The 26,408-nt window shown below is 45.1% G+C and overlaps 1 long non-coding RNA gene and 1 pseudogene across 1 annotated transcript; one reads left to right on the top strand and one right to left on the bottom strand.

Annotated features, from left to right (window-relative positions):
- Positions 1-9,533: 9,533 nt before the first annotated feature.
- On the bottom strand, positions 9,534-21,495 carry LOC149328863 (uncharacterized). Its single transcript, XR_016285617.1, has 2 exons — positions 21,230-21,495; positions 9,534-9,783 (listed from the first exon to the last, which is right to left on the bottom strand). It is a non-coding gene; the product is annotated as an uncharacterized LOC149328863 (long non-coding RNA).
- LOC149328864 (uncharacterized) lies at positions 12,470-14,487 on the top strand (annotated as a pseudogene).
- Positions 21,496-26,408: the final 4,913 nt, after the last annotated feature.

Here is a 26,408-nt window from a genome sequence, read left to right as displayed (position 1 = left end):
AAAGAGCGCCCGTACACCGTTACGCACTCTTGCACTCAAAGGAGCTGCAAGACCGTCACACCCGTGTGCCTTTAAAGGGTGCGTTTGTGTGTTGTGTTGGGTTTATTGGCGCATAAGCAGCTAAGGCTATCATGCGCCAAGAACAAGGTATGGAAAGATTGGCTTGAGCAGAGTGTGAAAACAAAGTTGATAAAAACGGTGGTGTAAAGGGCCTAAAAGTTATTTTTATTACCTGGCTGATTAAATACAAACTTTTTTAGAAATGGCTGTTTGCAGAAGCTTTTAAAAGTTGGTTAACCTCCGTGGACATCCTTGGCTTCCCAAGGATCTCGAGGTGCCCAACTACTCAGATAAAAACCTCAGCCTCCTTCTCAGGACTGAAAAAGTGGCTGAGGTGTATCGTTCTAAGTAGAGAAGCACAGGGTCAGAACATTACAGGTTTTGAAGAACACCGGCTTCCCTTAAAAAGCTAAAAACGTCAAGTATACTAACGAGTGCATATTCAGCTAAAATCAACGCTGGATGAAATGGGATATGTTCTTTGTAAAATGTAGCAAAATATTTTTTCCTTAATGATTCAAGTTTTGTGCATGATAGTAGTATGTGGTTTACGGTAAGTTCATGTCCGCATTGCTCGCAAACAGGTTTGTATTTCTTTGTTAGCAGGAAGTTGTGTGTGAGATGTGTGTGTCCTATATGGAGACGGCATAAAATAACTTCGATGAATCGTTTTTGGTGTGAGCATGATTTCCATTCGTCTAGAATGGGTTTTACTAAATGTAGCTTATTATTTCTTTCGATATTCCACTGCGACTGCCATTTATTTCTTAATTTGCTCTGCACCAACTTCATACCATCTTTGTAGGGAATGTACACTTTCTTTATTTCTTTGTTTCGAGCTTTTCCAGCACATTCATCTGCTTTCTCATTGCCAGCGATTCCAATGTGGCTGGGAACCCAGCAAAATTTTATGTCTTGTCCCTGTATTGTGGCGCTTGTTATGTTATGTATGATATCCCCGATTAGTGGTGTGACTGCATTGCTATGGTGAAGTGAGGTTAGTATGCTCAGAGAATCAGTGTAAATGATACTGTTCTGAATGTTCTCATTTATTATTTTTTCTACAGCCACCAAGACTGCGTAACACTCGGCGGTGAAAATGGATGCACACTCAGGTAGCCGTACTATTTTTTCCCAATTATTCTGAACTACAGCACTTCCCACGTAGTGCGCCGATTTTGATCCATCGGTATAAAATGCTTCGTATTCTCCGTATTTTTCGTTGAGTGCTAAATATTCTTGTAATATCTGTTCATGTGGTGTATGTTTTTTCCGAAATTGTGTTAATGTGAAGTCGCACACAGATGGTAGGCAGTATCAAGGCGGGAGTGGATCAGGTTTGCGGGCAATATTAGTTAATATGTTCATTATGTCTAGTTCTTGGCATTTCTCTTCAAAGCGGAGAAGAAGTGGTCTGATTGCTAGAGGTTTCTTGGTAAACAGTGTTCGGGATGGGCACTTTGTAACGAGTGGGTAACAGATGTATTAGGCTGGGAACGGATCTTTAAAATGTATGAGCATGTAAGCATTGTTCGTCTGTCTGCAAGTGGTGGTTCATTGGTTTCCACGTAAAGGCTTTTTATGGGTGATGTCCATTAAAGGTGTTACCTTACTGAGCACACCATCTAAAAAAAAGAAGAGAGAAAAAATAATGGTGTCAAAAAGGGGGCAGTAATGAGTGTTACGAATTTAAGGTTCCAATTTTTTTTTTTTTTACTGTGTACCACGGAGGTCGTCATTTCTCCCCCACGGGCTCGACGAATTCCAGCCGACGGGAGGACGGCGGCATCTCACATCTTGGCGTCCTCGCCTCCTTCCCTGCTCGCGCCACCCATGGCGCTCGCTCTCAAGGGAGGGCTTCGTTTCCCGCACACCTTCAGCTTCCTAGAGCTGTTTTTGCGCCCATGGAAATACTTTAACCGCGGGCCTGCTCGCCGCGGATCTTTCACCGGGCCATTTTAATGGGAAATCGTTAAAGACCTCTTTCTCCAGAAAAACCGGTGTCAGAGTTGTGAGACAAAAATGGCTTTGACAGGTCGTCCCCAGAGAGCAACCTGGGAGGCAGGCGGGTCACATAGCTCACGTGACCTTCCGGCATCAGCACAACTTGCCCTCCAGATAGTAAGAAAACTGCCCATCGTGGGGCGTGGCATTAACTTAATGATTGGTCACTCGCACAAGGCCCAAAACTGGGAGTTCCTGCCGTCGCAGGGCGGTGGCGCATATCTCAACCGCGCACCACTGCCCCAGGAGCAGTATGAGGACTCAAAGGGATCCATGAACGTGAAATAGAGAATGACCTTCTGCATATACGGGAATTGACCTATTACGCTATGCTGACAACCTTAACGCACAGCTTCAGTGTCCTCTCCATTTTTGCCTTCCACCGTGCTGCAAACCAACCGCCGCTCCAAACAACCTCCATCTCTCGTCCTGCCGTGCTGGTTGGCCCTGCGAAGGATGGTTGGGTATTACGTTACGCCCCCCTCCGGTTCACACGCAACTCAGGGCGCTCCTTTATGGATTCGCCGATTCCCTGAAACATGTCCTCGCACTATTCGGATGGCGGTTCCGTGCGCTGGGGTCATGATGCGTGGCGGCGGCGGTCGGTGCTTGTCGTGGTTGGCGACTTCAGGTGTAGCCGCAGTGATGGTCTTTACCTCCGGGATGTGAAGAGTGTGGTGTGAGTGCCGGCAGCGGCAGTCTGTGCAGATGTGTCCACCGATTATACGCCTCAGGTATAGTGGGATACCTTCCTGGATTATGCCGGCTGATGCACGCGTCTACCTATCCACCCTGGTTTGATTCTTCTTCTATTCCCATCGCCCTGAGCGTCGTTTAGTATATTACAGTACTGTGTTAGTCCAGTGTACACTGTGAACAAGAAATAGTCTATATTCGAGTAAAAAATGAGTAACCTGTCATCTAGCACACACTCTTTCAGGAGGAACGTATTCTGCGCTACCACTACGGTGGATCTATGAAGCTGGATATGCGGATTATTTACGGTTGGCAACAAAGTAATTCCCTCTTAAAAACAATTCAAGTTGTAGCAGTTACGGAGGTTTTAACGAAGGTTTCTGTCTCCTTTATTTGTTCACCTTGAAGCCTTCGATGCGTATTTTTAAAGCCTCCTCCCATTGTTAACTGCGGTGGAATATGACTCGGTTGCAAAGAGTGAGCAATCCGCATGCTAGATAGATAGATACAGAAAGGGAGGAAAGGTAGGGATGTTAACCAGGAAGGTTTCTGGTTGGCTACCCTGCACTGGGGAAGGGAATGAGGGGATTAAAGAGGGAAAAGAGAAGGAACGGAAGACACGGTCACAATCTGTCAATCAAGACAGTCTCTCGCAAAAAAAAAAAAAAAAAACAAATCAGTGCCTTATAAGCCTTGATGGCAGTCGACTGTTGTGGCCACCGACCGAGGATCTTGGCCTCTGTGAAGGGGCGAGGATCAAGGCGGTCCAGAGCACAACGCAGCTTATGTCTTTCGGTCACAAAGACAGGGCACTCACACAAGAGGTGAGTGATTACACAAAAAGGGCTGTCGGTCATCCCGATCCGGAAGGCATACTGATTTGCGAAGGCAACGCCGTCACCATACTAAGTGATCACAATCTGCCTTAGGGCTCGGGAAGCGAACCCTTCTCCTAAAAGGAGTGCGCTATAGGACAGCTTACTCTTTTTGTTACTGCAATATAGGTTAATTCGTCTTGAGAGTGTAGATCCTGTACAATGGTATCGCGCACTGTAACAAATTTTTGCATAGTATCACTTCGGTTCTTGCTCAAAGACTCCAAGACTGCAACAGGTTAAAAAAAAAGGTCCTAACGAGATCCCACGACCCAAAAATATGCCTTCCTAAAAAAAGAAAAAAATCCCGCACGTTCTCATTAACCCCTAAATGTTATAAAATATTTCTCAAAGGCGGCATTTAAAGCCTACTAATGGGCATGAAAATCATTCCCTCAGCTCCCCCTAGCAGGCGTTTGAAGGAACTAAAAACTATTCTCATTCTACCCGAAAGAAACCTCCCTTGACGGGCACAAATCATTTATTCCGTTTTCCAGCAATAAAGTTAATTTCTCAGGTAATGCGCTTGAGGAGAAGCGACCTTATGCACATCTGAGGCCAACGGGATCCTGGAATAGCGAAGACCGTCCACTGGAGCTCCACATCTATCTAGCCCAAACCCCCTACTCCCTAACTCTTCATTTTGCAAAAATAAATGTTTTTACTACTACTATGCACATCTGGGTATTTTTTCAGTACGTCCGTGTTTAGTGTGTGACTCATAGTCGGCACTCCCGTTGCCACTTTCTGCGTTTGTCTGTTGATTTGTTGCACGTTTTGTTGCCGCAAACTCTGAACTACCTTGCGCGACAGCTCGACTAATGTCACCACGATGCGACGGAAGGTCACCGGCTGGTATGTGGCGCCGAATACGCCTCCCGCCTGCGCAGGCGTCAACTGGCACGCGAGCACAACACTTAGCAATTAATGTTACCAAGGCAAAAATAACTGAAATAAAGAATTCCACCTCCAGATAATAACGCCGTCTGAATGCAGATACCTCAATTTCAGTGAAACTGTAATTTCACTTCAAATTCAAATTCAAATTCACTTTATTTCTGGTAGAAAGCAAGTATACATCATGAGCAAGAGAGTTTAAAAGGGGATTATTCTACCAAGGAAGACGAGGCAAAAGGCGTTTCATCTACGCCTGACAAGGCCTCGCCTCCTGGCGAGATACATTGCACTCTCTATGCTACAAAAGCCGTTGAAAAAAAAAAATATATTGCACCATTCATTACGTGCAGAAAACAGAAGCATTGTGGACAAGCATTATATGTAACTAAAACCGTAAGTACTACAGAAAACAAGAGAAATTTTCCTAAAAAAAAAAGCTTACATCACAACCTGTTAGTTATTATTGTGTCAAAAGGTAAGAACCACAGTTGCATAAATATTTATCTCAACAAAAGATTAGCTCCTAACCAGAAAATTATTAGTGTCAAAAGCATGAAAAAGCAACATTTGTATCGACATATTTCAATAATCTAACAAGGAACACAGCAATACAAACGAAACACAAACCTAAATGAGATAACAAGGAGACAGGTCATTTTTTTTCTACCAGGAGTATTTTTTTTATCCGTGCTTTATAAGTATACGGTGACTGTACATTCACTGCGATGTCAATAAGCTCTGGAAACAAATTTAAAAGGACAGGAATCTAGTAGTCTAACGATTGTGTACCATAGGAAGTTCTGACTTTTTTCTTAGCAAATGAATTTGCCCTAAAGTTATAGCCGCATTCTTGACGTCGGTACTTCCCAAGAAATGAATTTAGGTTACTTTTTATATGAGTGAATATGTTCAGTGCCAAGCGCTGTCGAAATATACTTGTAATTGCAAGTATTTCATTTTTTACGAACAGTGGAGCTGTGTGTTCTCGCAACGCTGCATTTTCTATGAATCGGATGCATTTCTTTTGAAGAATATGAAGACGTTCCAAATTACCAGTGGTAGTGGTGCCCCAAACTAGTATGCAGTATTGCAATCTTGAATTAATCATGGTATAATAAAGCTGGCGTTTGAACCACGCTGGGAGCATAAACATAAATCTATTTAGCATTCCAATAGTTTTCGCGAGGTCCACAGTCAAATAGTTTATGTGGTGTGTCCAGTTCAAGTTTTCGTGGAAATGTACACCCAGAAATTTCTGAGCGCTAACACGGTTTAATGTGTGCCCCTCGAAGACTTGTTTAAGTTTAGTGTCAATCGCCTTATTTTTAGCCCGAAAGATAATGTAGTTCGTTTTGTCTGTATTGAGTCTTAACTGGCTATGCTGCAACCACGTCGATAATTCTTCGAGCCATGTATTGGCATTGTTCATTAGGGTTATTAGACAATTGCCATGGAAAAACACATTAGTATCATCAGCATACAACACTATTTCGGGGGTTTGGGGTATTGATACAATGTCATTAATATATAAGAGAAATAGGAGAGGACCTAAGATGGAGCATTGGGGTACGCCATATTTAATTACCTGTGCTGTTGATCTGCTGTTATGAATGCTAACGAACTGGAGGCGGTTGTATAAATAACTTTTTATCAAATCAAGAGCTTTGCCGCGGATTCCATAGTCGTAAAGTTTACTAAACAATATATCGTGTTTAATGGAGTCAAATGCCTTCCTGAAATCTAGGAATATACCAAGAGTATATAGCTGTCTCTCTATGTTTGTTATTATTTTTTCCTTAATATTCAGTAGTGCTGATTCAACGGATTTCCCTTTTTAGAAACAATACTGTTGGTTTGAAATTATACCCTTAGAGGACAAAAAACTACTGATTCTAGTGTTGATTATTTTTTCCGCCACCTTCGCGAAAACTGGAAGCACGGATATCGGGCGATAGTTACCAAGATCGGTGTCCCTTCGAAAAAAAAAAAGCAAACAGCAGACTCTGCCCCTTCTGACCATTCCCAATGAGGTTAATGGAAGCGGTAGGAAAGAGCCCGCGGGTGCGGCTTCCCGTCCCATTGTGTTGCGTTCTCTTATAGTGAATCATTACTCGCGTGTGTTTGCGCGTAAATGAACCGATTCCACCTTTCACATGCTCAAACATCTCCCAGACTATTGCCAAAATATCGGCATCCTTAAAGTTTGGTAGCCACACGTAAATGAAGTGGTTATTAAGAATTGGTGGCCACTCTTTCGGCGGAAACGGGCCATTCGAGTATGGGTGAACGTCCTTTCGGATTTACGAAAAAAATGCGCAGTCACATCACAACCAGACGAAGTTTCTTTTAACTAAATCCACCGATAACAGCAATCGGACTCGCCAAGTAAGTAGATAACAGCCGCCTTTTCGTTTTCCTTTCAAGTCGCATGACATAAGGAGAGACCGAGAATAATGATGCAAAGGATTTTTGAAAGCAAGGCATCACTGCCAAAGTAATGCAGTAGCTTCATGGCTAATAACTAGGAAGTAATTACTCATTATAATCCATGCAAGCTGAGCAATACAGCTACAAAAGACAGATATACAGCTTTAAGACAAACTTTATATGTCAAAGAACATTAATACTTACGGGGATTCGAACCCGTAACCACCATCTGTCTGCGGCAGTCACACCACCAGCTCAGCTGATATTTACGGGTAGCACACGGTACGGCGAGAAAGGTATTAAGCAACCTGAAGCAACCCGCGTTTATAAGAATCCTGCTAAATATTGCTAAATATGCAAGTCCATTGATGGTCCACTCACAAAAAGGGGAATGGATTATCAGTTTCTACGAGCTAGCACTGACGCTTATGTCAGTTCCCAGGAGAGTTACGTCAAGCACAACGATGAAGCATATAGCTTAATCAGCATGCCGGTTTCTTGAACGTAACGTTGAACGCAGTGACCTTACTGGCTGGTCAACTAGCCGCACTCTTTGCCCTAGAACATAAAATAAGCAATGTGTGTCGCTAACCGCATGGTGCAATTTCAGCCGTTATAGTCCGGTCTTAAAAAGGTCGGTGCAAGGCATACGAAAAAGCGGGAATAAAAAAAAATGATTGTTCAGTAATGGCGGTGATTAGGCAACGTGGTTGCGTTCATAGCGGGGACGAGCTGCGCAGAGCAATGCCCATGCATCAAGTGGCGTCAGCAGTACCTTATCGTTATTAAGCAGCGACTAGCGGCTGCCTCTCAGAATACAGCATTATGCTCGTAGTGCAAGCACAATACCGAATATATTTACTTGTGTCAGTAAGATATCGCACGCACAGTAATGCTGATGCGTGTGAGAGCTTTCTTGGGCTTGTCGCTTCGGTTTCATGAGAGGAGCCTTGAAGTGCTCATCAGAAAAATGGTCGCGCTCACTTATTATTCACTTTGCTTGTAAGCCTGTCGTTATGGCTGCATCCGTGACACTGGGGTTAGCGGCTGCTACTATTGCAAGCCGTCGATTTCCCGATTTACGCTTTTGGCTAAAGAGGTAATCATCCATCGAGCTGATATGAGGCGCCGTTTTCGGAACGCAGCATTAAGAGAGGCCAGAACAAGGAAACGCGAGCCACGTGGAATAGGGGAAGCACGCTCTGAGAACGCTGGCTGTAGACGGCTGCTTTACAGATATTGCTGCTAGGTGTTCGAACTCCCAGAGTATTTTTCCGGAAGAGCGCCATTGAAACGGAGAATTATTTGTTGTTTATTTCATCCGCGACTTCTCAAACAGCAAGCCGATCGGCCTGCTTGTACAGATAGTATACAATTGTCAAATACTAGTAAACGCAATCTGTCCTTTTGTTCAAGTCACGTGCCAGAATTAAAAATGAACATCAGGCCCACACACTGAATACGCTAGGTCTCTTACCAATCCCAGCAAGAAAGGCAATCGCCAAGCTAACTTCAAAAAATGTAGCGAAAGAGCGAAACAGGGATAAAATGCGACATTATAATTCAAAATTTGTGATTCAGAGTAAAAAAAAAGTCTGGAATGGAGATGATTACATTAGGCGGCAAAGAACTGAAAGAATTACAGTTTAAAGCAAGGAAATGTGAGCTATCAGTGCTGTAGTCAAATGTAATGTTGTCGTGTAATGCATTTCTCAAGTAATGGGCAGGATCCAAAACCAGAATATTATGTCATTGCGCAGCTCCTGAATTTAGAGACTGAATGTTAGCCCCAAAGCACAAATTGAGAGGCTTTGGTGAGTAACTAGAATACAATTACCTTGGTAGCACGGTGGTGCGACGACATAAATCAAGTAATCAGACCACTTGTTACATTCGCCGCACTTAAACGCAGAGCGACAGCAGATTATCAATTATATTCGTTCTTCTATGCAAATTCTTTCCCGCCGCTGTGGCTCTGTGGTTACGGAGCTCGGCTGCTGACCCGAAAGACGCGGGTTCGATCCCGGCCGCGGCGGCCGAATTTCGATGAAGGCGAAATTCTAGAGGCCCATGTGCTGTGCGATGTCAGTGCACGTTAAAGAAACCCAGGTGGTCGAAATTTCCGGAGCCCTTCACTACGGCGTTCCTCATAGCCTGAGTTGCTTCGGGACGTTAAACCCCAATAAACCAACCAAAACCTTCTATGCACATTCCAAATTTGCATGAAAGATGATTATATTTTTTGGTCTATAGTTTTATTTGCCCTGAGGTTGATTGACTGCGCTTCTCGAAGTGAAAAGTCATAACTACATAATGATACTTATATACGTTTGTAAAAAAAATGTCATGTTTTCGATGCAGTGTAACACGCCCGTTACACAATAGAAAGCTTTTATTTTTGAACAAAAATATTGATGCTCATATTACAAAATAACATAATATAGGTGGCATACAGGGTGTTCATACGGTAGAAGTGGATGCTTTTATCCCTGGCAACCCAGGACAGCGCATAAGAGATAGAAAGCCATTGCATGGCCATGGGTGCTTGTAAGAAGTGCAGTCTTTTTTTTTCAGGAATAATACTTGGCGTAGATGCATCGGGAACTTCATGACGAACTTTTTGGCCCAAACGGTCCGGAAATGTCCAACCTGGCAACTGACAGCACGACACTGTGGCCAAGGTATCTTGTCTTTGGATGTCGTCGTGCGGAGATTGTGCGTTGAGCTGTAGGTGGTACTACCTTGATCCGGGTCTTTCCTACTTCCTTGGCAGTGCAGTAGTTTCATAAAAGCGCTGGTGTGTTGATGCTTCGAGAAAGTGCAGCTGAAAAAAAGAGAAATAAAAGCTTAAGCGAAAAACAGGGGTGAGGTAAATAAAACGCTCAGAAATTTCCACTCATCCAAGCACTGCTCGTAAGTCGTAGTGTTTGGAACTTCCTGCTGATATCAGCTCGATAACTTAACGGCTTGACCCCATAAAAGAATGAATCACGGCACTTAAGTAATAGTAACGTTGTCCCATCATAGCTTAACGTCTGTGTAATTGCTAAATTTGTTTTAACCTGCTTCCCATTTTACCGTTAACTCCGTTGAGGTGTAAATCGGGGGCTGAATTTGCAGAGTAGGCTGCAAATGGGCAACATGTTATCAGATGGAGAGCGAATTTGACAGCCGTTACATGAAGAAGAGTGTGATTTCTGCCGATATTAGCTATATTTGGTTGTGGGTTTCTTTGCAATGAGGTGAGGCAGAAGCATTAAAAATAAGCTGGAGTAGCAATTATAGAAAAGGTTAGCTTTCGGAAAGTCGGTCAACGAACATAACAATGCAGCTGCATTAAGTAAATAATAAAATGAAACTACCACTGCAAACATGCAGAGGACAATGAGGTTAAATAGTTCTGCTGCTTCTGGCGGCACATTTGAGCCCAAGACCTTAGAAGAAATGCGGCTCGCAATAAACGGTCTAGGTAATTGCAGGACGGTATTTCTGAAGGCACCCCATAACACTTAGCTTGCCACTTGGACATTTCGCGGCATATCAAAAGACGCGGGTTCGATCCCGGCCGCTGGAATTTCTTTGGAGAAGAAATTTGTGTTGTGTTGTGTTGGGTTTATTGGCGCATAAGCAGCTAAGGCTATCATGCGCCATGAACAAGGTATGGAAAGATTGGCTTGAGCAGAGTGTGAAAACAAAGTTGATAAAAACGGTGGTGTAAAGAGCCTGAAAGTTATTTTTATTACCTGGCTGATTAAAGACAAACTTTTTAGAAATGGCTGTTTGCAGAAGCTTTTAAAAGTTGGTAAAAGTTTCTCAGCCTCCTTCGCAGGACTGAGAAAGTGGCTGAGGTGTATCGTTCTATGTAGAGAAGCACAGGGTCAGAATATTACAGGTTTTGAAGAACACCGGCTTCCCTTAAAAAGCTAAAAACGTCAAGTATACTAACGAGTGCATAATCAGCTAAAATCAACGCTGGATGAAATGGGATATGTTCTTTGTAAAATGTAGCAAAATATTTTTTCCTTAATGATTCAAGTTTTGTGCATGATAGTAGTGTGTGGTTTACGGTAAGTTCATGTCCGCATTGCTCGCAAACAGGTTTGTCTTTCTTTGTTAGCAGGAAGTTCTGTGTGAGATGTGTGTTCTATACGGAGACGGCATAAAATAACTTCGATGAATCGTTTTTAGTGTGAGCATGATTTCCATTCGTCTGGAATGGGTTTTACTAAATGTAGCTTATTATTTCTTTCGATATTCCATTGCGACTGCCATTTATTTCTTAATTTTCACTGCACCAACCTCATACCATCTTTGTAAGGAATGTACACTTTCTTTATTTCTTTGTTCCGAGCTTTTCCAGCACATTCATGTGCCTTCTCATTGCCAGTGATTCCAATGTGACTGGGGACCCAGCAAAATTTTATGTCTTGTCCCTGTATTGTGGCGCTTGTTATGTTGTGTATGATATCACCAATTAGTGGTGTCACTGCATTTCTATGGTGAAGTGAGGTTAGTATGCTCAGAGAATCAGTTTAAATGATACTGTTCTGAATGTTCTCATTTATTATTTTTTCTACAGCTAGCAAGACTGTGTAATACTCGGCGGTGAAAATGGATGCACACTCAGGTAGCCGTACTATTTTTTCCCAATTATTCTGAACTACAGCACTTCCCACGTAGTGCGCCGATTTTGATCCATCGGTATAAAATGCATCGTGTTCTCCGTATTTTTCATTGAGTGCTAAATATTCTTGTAATATCTGTTCATGTGGTGTATGTTTTTTTCCGAAATTGTGTTAATGTGAAGTCGCACACAGATGGTAGCGAGTACCAAGGCGGGAGTGGATCAGGTTTGCGGGCAATATTAGGTAATATGTTCATTATGTCTATCTCTTGGCATTTCTCTTCAAAGCGGAGAAGTGGTCTGATTGCTAGAGGTTTGTTGGTAAATAGTGTTCGGTATGGGCACTTTGTAACGAGTGGGTAACGGATGTGTTTAGGCTGGGAACGGATCTTTAAAATGTACGAGCATGTGAGCATTGTTCGTCTGTCTGCAAGTGGTGGTTCATTTGTTTCCACGTAAAGGCTTTTTACGGATGATGTCCTGTAAGCACCAGTTGAAAGACGCAAACCCATATTGTGCACAGGGTACAGTCGCTTCAAGTACGACGGCCTTGCTGATCCATACAATCTGCAGCCATAATCTAAAACGGAACGTACTACAGAGCGATAAATCTGTAGAAGGCATACCCGATCAGAACCCCAGTGTTTGCGTGAAAGGACTTTAAATATGTTCAGTGATAGCGATGCTTTCTTCTTTAGTGTCCCCGCAGGGAGGCGTCTGCAGCATGCAGACGTTGGTGAGTGGCGACACCACGGGGTTAACCCGAGCATCCGCAGGGACATCCCCGCAGGGGGATGATGGTGAACAATGCGTCACCACGGACCCGAGCATCTGCGCTTAGCGGTGCGTGGCATCGCCGTGTCCGGAGAAAAGGGGATCCTGGTGGTTGAGCCGATGCCGAGCGTTTGGACCCTTAAGGCCCCTCGGCGGAGGCAACACACCACTTTGGCCCCAGCTTCCTGTAGACGGCACCTCCGGCCTGACCCGACCGGGGGAAATCGGCAGTCGCCTTTTCCTGTCCTCCCCTCTATCTTTCACTTTCCTATCTCTTTCTTACAACTCTCCTGTCTCCTCCTATTTTCTTTGTTTTTTCCTGTTTTTCCTGGCGGCGAGGGTTAACCGTGTGTGACCAACTATCCCGAGTTGAGTCATATTAGGTTATAGTTAAGGTGTACAGCTGGCGTGGGCAGGGCTCGCTTGCGAGTTCCTGTCGCGTCCCCTCGTTGGGCTCCATGGTGGGTGGCTGGCACCATGGCCGAACAACACATATTTTTCATGGCTCCCCCTTTTTCCAAACCAGATCGCCCTCACAAAAGAGGGCGGAACGAAGCAACCGCAGAGTTTTTCCAAAAACCAAAATCATTTCCAAAGTTCCACGTTCTTCATTGTGAAGAAACGGAAAAAACCGCAAGAATGATGTCCCCTTTCTTAGTGTCAAAAAGTCTAACTGATGCCTTGGGTCCCGGGTACAAAGTCTCTAAAATGCCTAGTGGTGACCTGCTCCTTGAACTCAGAGACATTGCCCAATATACAAAACTTTCCAACCTAGTATCCATCGGGGAAATCCCTGTATCAATCACAGCACACCGATCTCTCAACACCGTCCGTGGTGTGATATCTGAATCAGATTTCATTGACTTGACCGAGGAAGAAATGCTTGATGGCCTCAGAGAACAGAATGTTGTAAGTGTATATCGAATCAAAATAAGGAAAGACAACAAAGAGATACCTACAAAGCACTTAGTACTGACTTTCAACTCGAGCACACTCCCAGAATCCATAGAAGCAGGCTACCTCAAAATAAATGTCAGGCATTATATCCCAAATCCACGCCGGTGTTTCAAATGTCAGAGGTACGGTCATGGGTCTCAAATCTGCCGTGGCCGCGAAACTTGCGCTAAATGTGCCTCAAAAGAACACGCTTCCGACAACTGTCAAGGAGCAGCACTTCGCTGCGCAAACTGTGAAGGCGATCATCCCGCCTATTCAAGGTCGTGTCCATCGTGGAAAAATGAGAAAGAAATCGTTACAATGAAAACCAAACAGAACATCACATTTAAGGAAGCGCGAAGACTCTTTTACGCAAAGAACAGCTTCAACTTTTCCACAAAAACAAACTTTGCTGATGTGGTGCGCAGGGGCGGCACACCACACAGCACTCCGGCATCTGTCCAGGCCACTTCCACCGAGGCTATGGCAGAGCCATCTGCGCCCCAGGCAGAGACAGCGAATGCTGCTCTGCCATCCCCAAAGCAGGGAGCGCCGGCTCACGGGTCGGCACCCAGCAGGACTTCCCCCCGTCGGGGGAGGCCTGACACTAACACATCCGCGGCTTCCCCGCGGTCCACCAGCACCTCTAGTGAGGTGATGGAGGTAACTCCCGATCCGCCCGCTTTGCAGCGGCGGAACCGCTCTCTTGAGCGAAGAATAGACAGGACCCCAATAACGGGCCCAGAAAACAAGTAAATCCCTTCAATCCTCACTCAAAAATATAAACATGACTTTCCTACTTCAATGGAACTGTAGAGGATTGCTCAGGAATTACAATGATATCACACATTTTCTTGGCTCAATGTTTCCTGTAGCTTTATGTCTTCAGGAAACCAACCTCGGTCCACAACATACGAATATCCTGAGACATTATCAAACATTCCGACGTGATCGCGAGCATGCTAACAGACTCTCAGGAGGCGTCGCAATCGTCACTCAGAGCGGCGTCCCTGCTAAAAAAATCAATCTTAACACAAAACTGGAAGCGGTTGCGGTTAGCGTCGTGAGCTACAAAACCATAACTATATGTTCTCTATATCTTCCCCCGCACATGACATTAACAATACAAGATTTAGAAGGCTTGATAAATGAACTACCGGAGCCATTCCTGGTAGTTGGCGATTTTAATGCTCACTCACCTTTCTGGGGAAGCGAACGCTGTGACTCGAGGGGCCAAATAATCGAAGATTTTATCCTCTCAAATAATATCTGTCTTTTAAATACGGGAAAAGCCACATATTGCTGTCCAAGCTCAGCAAAAATGAGCTCTCTCGATTTAGCTTTCGCATCACCATTACTTTTTAACGATTTTAAATGGGATGTTTTAAATGACCCCATGGGCAGCGATCACTTACCTACCGTCATCAGGCTCTCATCGTCCACTCCAATCATCCCCACAAGGCCACGGCGCTGGAAAATTCAGCTCGCCGACTGGTCACCTTTTACAAAAAGTGCCACTCTGGAAAAGGAATTTTGTGACGACCTTACCACAGATGAAATTAATGAGAAGTTTACTGAATGCATAATATCGGCCGCAACACTCGCTATACCACAAACAACAGGACTTGCACAAAAGAAACACAAAGTGTGGTGGACAAAAGAATGCACATTAGCAAAAAAACAACAAAACAAAGCCTGGAGCGCTCTGCGTCGATATCCCACAGCAGAGAACCTACTTACCTTTAAGAAGGCAAAAGCCAGAGCGCGGTATGTGCGAAGAAATGCAGAGAAAACCTCTTGGCAGAAATATGTCTCCTCAATAAATAGTTCAATAACATCAAAGAAAATGTGGGAAAAAGTTCGTAAATTTACTGGTGACCATACCCCTTTCACACTTCCTCTCTTGACAGCACCCGGGACACAAACATCTTTAGAAGAGCAGGCCAACATACTGGGCGAGCATTTTGCTGAGATCTCAAGCTCATCCAACTACACAAACACATTTCAGAAACACAAAGCAATAGCTGAAAAACAAAAATTCCCATCTGGAGCAGGTGTACATGAGGATTACAACCAGCCTCTCACACTACAAGAATTAAATAAGGTACTATCTTCTGGCAAAAAGACAGCACCGGGACCAGACAACGTGCATTACGCTATGCTTGCACATCTCTCCGAGGCTGCTGTAGAGGCACTGTTAAAATTCTTTAATAAAATCTGGATAACTGGAAATATACCTGGCGAGTGGAAAAAAGCAGTCATAATACCTTTTCTCAAACCCGGAAAACCACCAACAAGTCCTAGCAGTTACAGACCAATAGCCCTCACCAGCTGCATTGCTAAATCTTTCGAAAGTGTAATAAACATTAGATTGACCTTCATACTTGAATCTCGGCAACTATTAGATACACACCAATGTGGGTTTAAAAAAGCATGCTCGACCACAGATCACCTTGTCCGTCTAGAAAACACCATCCGGGAGGCGTTCATCCACAAGCAGCACTGTATTGGGGTCTTCTTCGACTTGGAGAAGGCCTACGATACTACGTGGAAGTTCGGCATCCTCCGTGACCTAGCAGAGCTAGGTATCCGCGGCAGGATGTTGAACTGCTTGAACGACTTCCTGGCTAACCGCACATTCCGAGTCCGCCTAGGAGCAACTCTCTCCATGACTTTCACCCAAGAGAACGGCGTACCCCAGGGGTGCATTCTAAGCACGACACTCTTCATAGTAAAAATGAATTCCTTAGCTAAAGTAATACCCAAGTCCATAATGTATTCAGTTTATGTAGATGACCTACAAATAGCATGCACGTCCTCTAACATATCAACCTGTGAGAGACAAATACAAATCACACTAAACAAACTAGGTGCTTGGGCAGACAGAAATGGGTTTAAATTTTCTCCTCAAAAAACAGTAGCTGTTCTTTTTTCATTGCGACGAGGCCTACAGGTCGATCCCAATCTATACTTGAATCACACTGCGCTACCAATTAAACAAGAACACAAATTTTTAGGCGTAACTTTCGACAAGAAACTCACATTTCTACCACACATTAACAACCTTAAAAAGAAAGCTTCTCAAGCCCTCAATATCTTAAAAGTGCTCTCACGGAAGCGGTGGGGGTCCGATAGAGCAAGCCTTTTACAAATATATCGCTCTCTGGTGCGCTCCAAGCTGGACTACGGGTGCATAATATATGGTTCGGCAAGAGCATCCTACTTAAAAAGATTAGACCCCATTCATAATCTTGGTCTGCGCCTATCATCTGGAGCATACAGAACATCACCAGTAGCCAGCCTTTACGTCGAAACTAATGAGCCCGCTCTTGAGGATCGAAGAATTGCCCTTACATGCTCATATGTCTTAAAAATCCGTTCTCTTCCGAAACATCTCTGCCATCCAGTTGTCACCAAGTGCCCATCTAAAAGATTATTCATCAACAAACCACATTCTATCAGACCATTACTGCTGCGCTTTGAAGATAAATGTGAAGAGCTAACAGTACTAGATGCCCTACCGAATATTGCACAAAGGAATGAATATTTACCACCATGGTACAGCCTGCCTTCAGTATGTGACCTCACAATGACACATTTAGATAAAAAGCAAACGCCAAATGAGTACATATTACAGGAATTCTTTGCACTACAAGAAAAGTATGACACTTACATTGAATTTTATACCGATGGCTCAAAAACAAAAAGTCACGCTGGAAGTGCAGTAATCGAAGGAAAAAACAAACAGATAATGCGACTACCAGAATGCGCATCGGTTTTTACTGCTGAGTGTTATGCCATCTTTGTAGCTGTGCAAAAAATAGTAAGAGAGAATATCAAAAATAGCATCATTTACACCGATTCCCTGAGTATGCTTAAAGCACTGCACTCCAGAAATGCAGCTGAACCTATAATAGGAAACATCATACATAACATTGTTAAAATCACAAAACAAAAACATAACATTAAATTCTGCTGGGTGCCTAGCCATGTTGGAATTGTGGGCAATGAGAAAGCAGATGTATGCGCTGCACAAGCCCGGAATGGCCAAATAAAGCAAGTGAACATACCGCACAGGGATTGCTTAAAGTTTATCTACAGTAAACTCAGAAATAAGTGGCAGGCTGCATGGCAAGAGCACGTAAACAACAAACTACATTCTGTGAAGCCAATTTTAGGGGAATGGCAATCATGTAGGCATCAAGAACGTTTTACCGAAGTTATTTTATGTCGGCTCCGCATTGGACACACCCACCTCACGCACAACTTTCTGCTAGCCAAACAAAACAAACCTCTCTGTGAAATGTGTGGTACTGAACTCACAGTGAACCACATTTTAATTTCATGCATAAAACTAGAAGAACTAAGAAAGAAATATTTCACAACATTTTACAGGGAAAGCATCCCATTACACCCCATGCTACTCTTAGGTGATCAAGCACTGGTTGACATTTCATGTATTTTTAGGTTTCTCAAGGAAGCCAACGTTTTAAACAAACTCTAAGTATTTTTTAAAAAAAGCTTCACCATTAACAAAAACTCTAACCTTGTGTTTGGCGCATCATAGCCTCAGTTGCTTTTGCGCCATAAAAATCAATATAACTAACTAACTAACTCTTCTTTAGTGCGTTTATGTGAGGCAGGAAAGTGAGCTTTTTATCGAAGGTGATGCCTAGAAATTTGTGTTCTTTTTTTAAAGGGAGTTTGGTTTGGGTGTAATGTGGGATCGGTGTGCAAGCCTCGTTTGAGTGAAAAAAGTAAGGCTACTGTTTTCTGTGGTGAGAACTGGAAACCATTCTTGTCTGCCCATGTTGCCAGTTTGTTGATTGTAAGTTGTACTGGTCTTTCACATGTATATATTGGAAGATGTGCACGCTATCTGAAGATCGTCAACATAGACTGAATATGTTACGGACCTTGGTATTATTTTGTTAAGAGAATTAATTTTTACAATAAAAAGAGTTGTGCTTAAAATACACCCTTGAGGCACTCCATTTCCCTGAATAAAATCCCTCGAAAGGGTTGAGCCTATACGGACATTAAATGAACGGTTAGATAAAAAGTCTAATGGAGTTCAGTATTCTGCCACGGATGCCAAGCTCAGCTAAGTCCTGGAGAATCCCGAACCTCCAGGTAGTATCATATGCATTTTCTAAATCAAAAAAGACACTAAGACAGTGTTGCTTGTGAATAAAAGCTTCTCTGACAGTATTTTCAAGGCGGACTAGGTGGTCAGTAGAGCAGCATCCCTTTTTAAATCCACACTGATGGATATCAAGAAGTTCACCAGATTGAAGAACAAAGGTTAGTCTTATATTTAGGACACTTTCGAAGGATTTGGCAAGGCAACTGGTCAGGGCTATGGGTCTATAACTGCTAGGAGAACATGGGGGTTTACTAGGCTTAAGAAGCGGTACAATAATAGCTTTCTTCCAGGCTTGTGGTATTTTCCCAGATATGAATATTGTGTTAAAGAATCTTAAAAGTGCAGTGCGTCCACGGCTGGCTCGGAAAGATGTGCAAGCATTTCATAATGTATTTCGTCGGGTCCTGGAGCAGTTTTTTTGCCGGCAGATAGTACTTTATTGATTTCTTGGAGGGTAATTAGACTATTGTATTCTTCATTTGCGCCTCCACTTGTTGGGAGCCTCTGTTTTTCGGCTGTATTTTTGTATTTTAAAAAAGACTGTGTATATTGAGATGAACTTGGAACGTCAGCGAAATGTTCCACTAGTATGTCTGCCTGTTCCTCTATGCTTGTTTGTGTGCCGGATGTTGTTAAAAAAGGAATTATGAATGGTTAAAAGGTGCCATTTAATTTTCAAACCTGCTCCCACCTTTTTTTAGATGGGATCTGACTGTTGATAGATGAAACATAATTCTGCCATGAAGCTTTCACGGCACTGCGACGGACGTACCGAGCTTTAGCTTTTGCTTTTTTAAAATTCAAGAGATTCTCATAGGTCGGATACCAACGAAATTTACCCCACGCTCTATTTTGTTCTTTTTTAGCCTCCTTACAGTCTTTTGTCCACTATACTTAATGGTTTTGTCGCGCTACTCCCGGCGACTGAGGAATAGCTATGAGTGCGGCCGTTATGATACAATTAGTGAGCTTTTCGTTCGATCTGGTCGATGGTGAGATCTAAAAGTATATTTTCTAAATTTGCCTTTGCCCTAAAAAGTGACCAGTCGGCGAGGTGAAGCTTCCAGCGCCGTGGCCTTGTGGGGATTATTTCCGGTGGGGATGTTAAAGTGATTAGTATAGGGAGGTGATCGCTGCCATATGGGTTGTCAATGACGTCCCAGTTGAAATCGTTAAAAACACAAGGTGAACTAAAAGACAAATCTAAACAGGTCATTTTCCCTGAGGCAGGGGAGCAGTATGTGGCTTTTTGTGTATTTAAAAGCATACACTATTTGTGAGGATAAAATCTTCGATTATTTGACCCCTAGAGTCACAGCGCTCACTTCCCCAAAAAGGGGAGTGAGCGTTAAAATCCCCGACTACTAGATATGGCTCTGGAAGTTCATCAATGAGGCATCAATTATTGGTAGTCCTCTACACCAGTCGCCGCCGTGGTGGCTCAGTGGTTATGGTGCTCGGCTGCTGACCTAAAAGACGCGGGTTCGATCCCGGCCGCGGCGGCTGAATTTCTTTGGAGGAGAAATTCGAGGCCCGTGTATTGTGCGATGTCAGTGCACGTTAAAGAACCCCAGGTGGTCGAAATGTCCGGAGCCCTTCACTACGGCGTCTCTCATAGCCTTAGTCGCTTTGGGACGTTAAACCCCATAAACCAAACCAAACCATTTCACGGCATATATTCAACTTATGTGTTCGCAAGCAAGTGGGAGCCGCGTTAGAGGAAGGTACAAGCAAGACTGAAGAGTATAATACGCCCCGGCGGAGAAGTTCTGTTACCGCGCTGTACATTTTTATTTACACCCAGTAGACAGGGGCAAGCTAAAGAAATGCGATATGAGACATGTCTGGTTACAGTGCAGTTCAGGAGCTGAGTCGCCATTTATACTGAAGTACTTGCACCTTGCGCTAATGGTGCACGCACCCTCTCTCAGCATAGAGAATTCGAAACCCCCTTGCACACCTACCCGCAGCGTTGGCTAAGTGGTTAGGACGCTCGGCAACTTAGCCATAGTACCCGGATTCGAACTCGGCCGCCGATGCCGCGTTTCGATGCAGGCAGAACACAAAAGGCCAAAAGTTGCTCTGCGATGCCAGTGCACGTAAAAGATCCCCAGGTGGTCTAAATTAAATCCGGAGTCCTCCATTGCGCACTTCATTCTCTTCTTTCTTTCACTCCCGCTTTTCTCCCTTCCCTCAAGGCGCTGTTCGGGTGACCATCGAATTGTTAGACCATTACTGCGCCACTTCTTTTCCTCACAATTGGTTTTCTTGCGTACACAACTAAATATAATTACAGCCAGGTGTACTCAGAAGGTGGAGTTTCATTCGTTGGCCTTATTTGACTTGACCGCCTAACCGGCATGCCACAGGCTTTTTGAACGCATTACCTGTTTCAAGTTAGACTTTTTATAACTCCTAGTCTTTATGAAAATCTAGAGGCGTTCTAAAATATCTGATTGCTCATGGCGGCGAACTAAAGTAATTAAGTAACCTCCACTGGAACTACAATCGTTGTCGTTCTTTGCAACATGTGTCATTTCGATGCTGGCGAAATTCTAGATGCACGTCCACTGTGCGATGTCAGTGCACGTAAAGAGCCCCAGGTGGTTTAAATTTCCGGAGTCCTTCCCTACGGCGTCCTTCATAGCCCCAGTGACTTTGGGACATTAAGCCCACATAAACCATAAACTATAATAACCATAAAACAAACACCTGTAATTGCACCTCAGAAAAGATTTTCCGTCGAAAGAATCACATTCTATCACAAGGAGTAAAAAGAAAAGTGCTCACCCCCGTTCCGGCCAATTTTCTTAGCGGGCTGCTGGTCTTTATCGCTGGCCGTTTCTCGAAACACCTCAGTGCTGCTGCCGTCGGCTCCAGTAACCGCCAAGGTGCTCCAGATGTATGCGTCCAGCAGTAAACGCAGCATCTAAGCTCTCGTGAATCCCATCCAGGAGCTTGAAAGTGTCATCGGCAAGCGCCACGTTGAGAGCGACCATAAAGCGACGTTCAATGCTGGCTCCTTCCACTCGAACTGCCATTAATGGTAGTCCAGACCACACCGCAATGCACACTACCTTGTGCTCAAGGTGCCTATTCTCTTCATCATCGGTGATCAGTGTAGCGTAGAAAACACCACCGAAGGCGTACCAGGTCCACTTTACAGTGTAGTCGGGAAAGCGTAGAGCGGCTGAAAGGCGCTCGAAGAGGCTTGGACTGTGGAACTCCAACTCTGCAGTTGAACTCAGATGCAACAGCCGCCACTCGCGCAGTACATTGCGTGACATAAGCCAGCTGTACGTCCAGACCATACGGCGCGGCAGCTATTCCGTTTGAACGATATCCTGTAGGAAATTGAATATGTCACTCATCACCATGTCGCGCCGCAGTCTGCCCGCTCTTGAAAGCTGGGGTACACATACGGCTCGATAAGCGAGCAGCTCTTTTCTGTTCAGCTGGCTCAGAAGCTCACGCAGTGTCATCAAGTCTCTGGCTGTCATGGTTGTAGTAGCGGCTAAAGCAACTCAGGAAACTTCTGCGATTTGTGCCGGAGAAAATGAAGAATCGCTCTGCAAGAGTATCTGAAATCCAAGACGCCAGGAGGTGGGTCAGAAAACTGAATTTCGCAGAGCATTGAAATCTCACTACGTAAATAGACCCATCGAGAGAAGCAGAGAAACGCAACGTGGACTTCGGACTGATCATTCTTCATGCCAACGGGGAGCTTATAAACGGGGGGGGGAGGCGCTGGGTGGACCTGTAAAGATCAGATAAGAGGATTAGTCAGCGTGGCACAGGGAAATGAGAACAAGGCAAACAAAACAGGCTGGCACTGGAAGGAAAAAGAAAGGGGGGGGGGGGGGGAATGGCTGGAGTTCAGAGAAAGGGTAACAGGAATGTCATGGTTTACGAGAACTGATAGGGGGAAAAAAAAAAGGTGGGGGCCGAGGCGGTAACAGGAATGATAGACTAATTAATACAGGAAGGTGATCGCTTCCGTAAGGGTTATCGAGGACGTCCCATTTAAAATCAGTCAAAACAGATGGAGAGATAAATGATAGATCTAGGCAGCTCATTTTTCCTGAGCTCGGAGAGCAGTATGTTGGTTTCCCTGTGTTGAGCAGGCAGACGTCATTGCACAAAATAAAATCTTCTAAAATACGCCCTCGGCTGTCTGTTCGATCGCTCCCCCCAAAAGAGGAATGTGCATCAAAATCTCCTACTACCAGATATGGCTCTGGTAGCTGTTTAAAAAGTGCCTCTAAATCATGAAGTGTTACAGGGAGGTGTGGTGGAAGATATATAGAGCATACTGTTATTATTTTGTAATCAAGAACAGTGACTGCAATTGCTTCATATTTTGTTTGCAGTCCAATTTCATATGTTGCAACACCACTGTTGACAATAATAGCAACTCCTCCCGAGAGCCTGCTCGCCTGCTCTCGGTCTTTTCTGAATACTTTGTACTTCTTTAAAACATGTTTTTGCAGAGGCCCCAAGTTTGTCTCCCGCAGGCACAATGCCAAGGGCGACAGTGAATTTAAAAGATCTGTTACATCGCTATAGTTGGTTAGTAGTCCACGCCAGTTCCAGTGGATTAAGAACGCCATGATGGTTTGTGGGATGAGCTAAAAACTTCGGTCCCTGCTTGTTTGGGACCGGTGATGAGAGTTTTCTTTTTTTGTTCTAGAGAGCTTCGCCGCCGCTGCAGCGGAGGCGAGCTCAGGAGTGTGTCCATCGCCTCAGTAGAGGCGCTGGAGTTCCGCGGAGAACCCGCGGGAAGAGGGCTGGGCTTCTCCCGAACGGGGGAAGCCTGGCGAGCTGCCGACGTCGTAGCCGGCGGGCTCTTTTTCGGGGGTGGCATAGCAGTTTTCACTGCTTCTGCCAGAGGCGCGCATGGCCCTGCCTCAGGCTCACTGTGTGTGAGCTGGGCAGGTGCCGTCGACCGGTGTGGTGTGCCGCGCCCACGCACCACATCGGAGAAGTTCATTTTTGCACTGAATGAGAAAGTGCCCTGCGTCTGTGCGTATCGTTTTGGTGCTTCTCCAAAGCTGATGTTTTCTTTTGTTTTTATAGTTATGATTTCTTTCTCCTTCTTCCAGGAAGGGCACGACCTTGAGCAGGCAGCGTGCTCTCCTTCACAGTTTGCACAGTGTAGCGCAGTGTCGTCGCAGTTCTCTGAAACATGGTCCTTCGATGCGCATTTTGCGCACGTTTTGCGGCCGCGGCAGCTCTGTGAGCCGTGGCCAAACCTCTGGCAATTGAAGCATCTTCGGGGGTTTGGATTGTAGTGCCTGACATTAATGTACTTGTGTTGAAGGTGAGAACCAGGTGCTTTGTATCTATTTCCTTATTGTCTTTCCGGATTTTTATTCTGTGCACATCTGTGACATTTTGGTCGATGAGACCTTCCAGCATCTGTTTTTCTGTTAGATACATGAAATCATTTTCAGAGATGACGCCGCGGACGGTGTTCAGGGATCTATGTGCTGTTATGGAGACTGAGATTTCTCCCATGGATGCAATGTTTGCGATTTTCGAGTTCTGGACATTGTCACGCATGTCTAACAATAAGTCTCCACTGGCCATTTTCGATACCTTATAGCCAGGGCCCAAGGCATCTGTTAAGCTTCTTGACACAAGGAACGGGGATAGAATTCTAGCTTGTTTTTCAGCTATTTCGCTGTGGAGCACATAAAATTTGGTGAATGCTGTTTTCTTTTTTGAAAAAGTCATCTGCATTGGTCCGCCCTCTCTTGAGAGAGCGATCAGGTTTGGAAAAAGGGGAGCCATAAAAAATTTAGTTTTTTCGGTCATGGTGCCAGCCACCCACCATGGAGTCTAACAAGGGGACGCGACAGGAACTTGAAAGCAAGTCCTGCCTACGCCAGCTGTACACCTTAACTATAACCAAATATGACGCAACTCAGGGCAGTTGGCCACACAAGGTTAACCCTAGCCGCCTATGAAAAGTGAAAAAAAAATGGCTGAGGCTTAACTTGGTTAAGCCTGGAGAATGCGAAGCATCATCGTGTCGCGTAATTTGGAGGCGCACAACCACAGCGACGGCGCGAGGTGGGCCCCAGTTTCTCCACTACCGTGACGTCATCGTGTCACGTGGTGTGACGTCATGTATCACGTGATCTGGAGGCGCACAACCACAGCGACGGCGCGAGGTGGGCCACCGTTTCTCCACTGTCGTGACGTCATCGTGTCACGTGGCGTGACGTCATGTATCACGTGATTTGGAGGCGCATAACCACGGTGAAGGGCTGAAGTGGTAGCTAAAGTAGTATGCTTCGCATAAAAACTGGGTAAACAGGAGGAGACAGGAGAGTTGTAAGAAAGAGATAGGAAAGTGAAAGATGGAGAGGAGAACAGGAAAAGGCGACTACCGATTTCCCCCGGTCGGGTCAGGCCGGAGGTGCCGTCTACAGGAAGCTGGGGCCAAAGTGGTGTGTTGCCTCCGCCGAGGGGCCTTAAGGGTCCAAACGCTCGGCATTGGCTGAACCACCAGGATCCCCTTTTCCCCGGACACGGCGATGCCACGCACGGCTAAGCGTGGGTGCTCGGGTCCGTGGTAGCACACTGCTCACCGTCATCCCCTTGCGGGGACGTTCCAGCGGATGCTCAGGTACCCGTGGTGTCGCAACTAACCATCGTCTGCATGAATCAGACGCCCCTGCGGGCCGTCGAAGGTTGGTGGCAACCGGGGCTGCTGAAGAATGATTGGAGTCATCGTCTGGGGCAAGCTCATGGTAGACGTCGCTGCTGGCTTTCGCTTCCGGGTAGGGTCCGGCAGAATCCCGAACTCAGGTTCGTCCCCTTGCAGGCGTCGGCTTGCGCGGTGGACTGCACTCAGGTCCTGCGGTAGATGACTCAAAAAGCTGCCGTCACGACTTGTAGGGGGTGTCCGGAACATGAGAGGCTACCCCGCACCTCCACCAGATGTCACGTTGTAGTGACGGCAGTCCAGTGGTCAGGAAGACACCAACCAGTCTTGGAAACGAAGCTCTTTATTTGGGTTGACTTGCGCCTGCAAAATAACTGAATCACTCGGCGGCGGCGTAAGCAACAAACGTGCTCGTCGGTCGTCGAACTACGAATGTCCGCCGCTCGCGGCATCGCTAAATTTAAAGGCGGCAAGGAAACTTCCAGATAACAGGACAAGATCATCTGCAGTAACCTAGAAAAACCTAGATGCAGCCTTTGATGGCTGGGATCAATCGAGATTAGTATGGTCGCTTCTCGCGTCACGAACAAAAGTGATAACAACCCTGTCCTGCAGCCTTAAGCGTCAACGAACAAACACTACAATCATACGTGGCAATATCATGAATGGTGACGCCGCACAGTGGTAGAAATATTATCTTAGAGAGTTGACGATGTTATGGCAATTGCACAGCAAGTGCAGATCGTGGTGTGCGCAGCACCGAAGGAGCAAGGACGTAAGGGAGAGGTTGAGGGTTGTGGTGTGAATCGCTGCCATGCGTTTGTAGATTGTGTTTGCGGGTGTGGTTTAAACTAATGCTTGGTCATGCGTTCTTAATTCGTTGTCTTATTTCGTTGTCTCAATGTGCGCCTCCGAAAGCACGAAATGTCCCTGGACGGTGGTTCGTGGTGCATATGAAAGGAGAGTCTATAGTGGTCGTTGAAGTCCTGCAACCACGAACTTGAAAACAGCAGCAATAATTTTCTTTTTTTTTTTGCGCAACCCACCACCATCCGGGATAGAAACTGAGCTGCTGGCTGGCTGCAATGGTCGTTGCTAGACCAATAGCCTTTTTCGCATCGATCCCGCAGCCGATGGCGCCTCGGCAGTCACCAGCGATATAATAAAAAGCTTACATTTGATATTGCTCTGCATTCAACAGCATCATTTTACAATGAAATCTAAACAAAATTGATCTCTGCGACACATTCGACAGCGGATGTCAGGCAAGCCACACTGCAATTCCAGGTAACCGGC

This window comes from Amblyomma mixtum, chromosome 9 (genome assembly GCF_055824585.1).
Source record: "Amblyomma mixtum isolate Tamu chromosome 9, ASM5582458v1, whole genome shotgun sequence".
Taxonomy (NCBI): domain Eukaryota; kingdom Metazoa; phylum Arthropoda; class Arachnida; order Ixodida; family Ixodidae; genus Amblyomma; species Amblyomma mixtum.
This window is presented reverse-complemented; position numbering and strand designations above follow the sequence as displayed.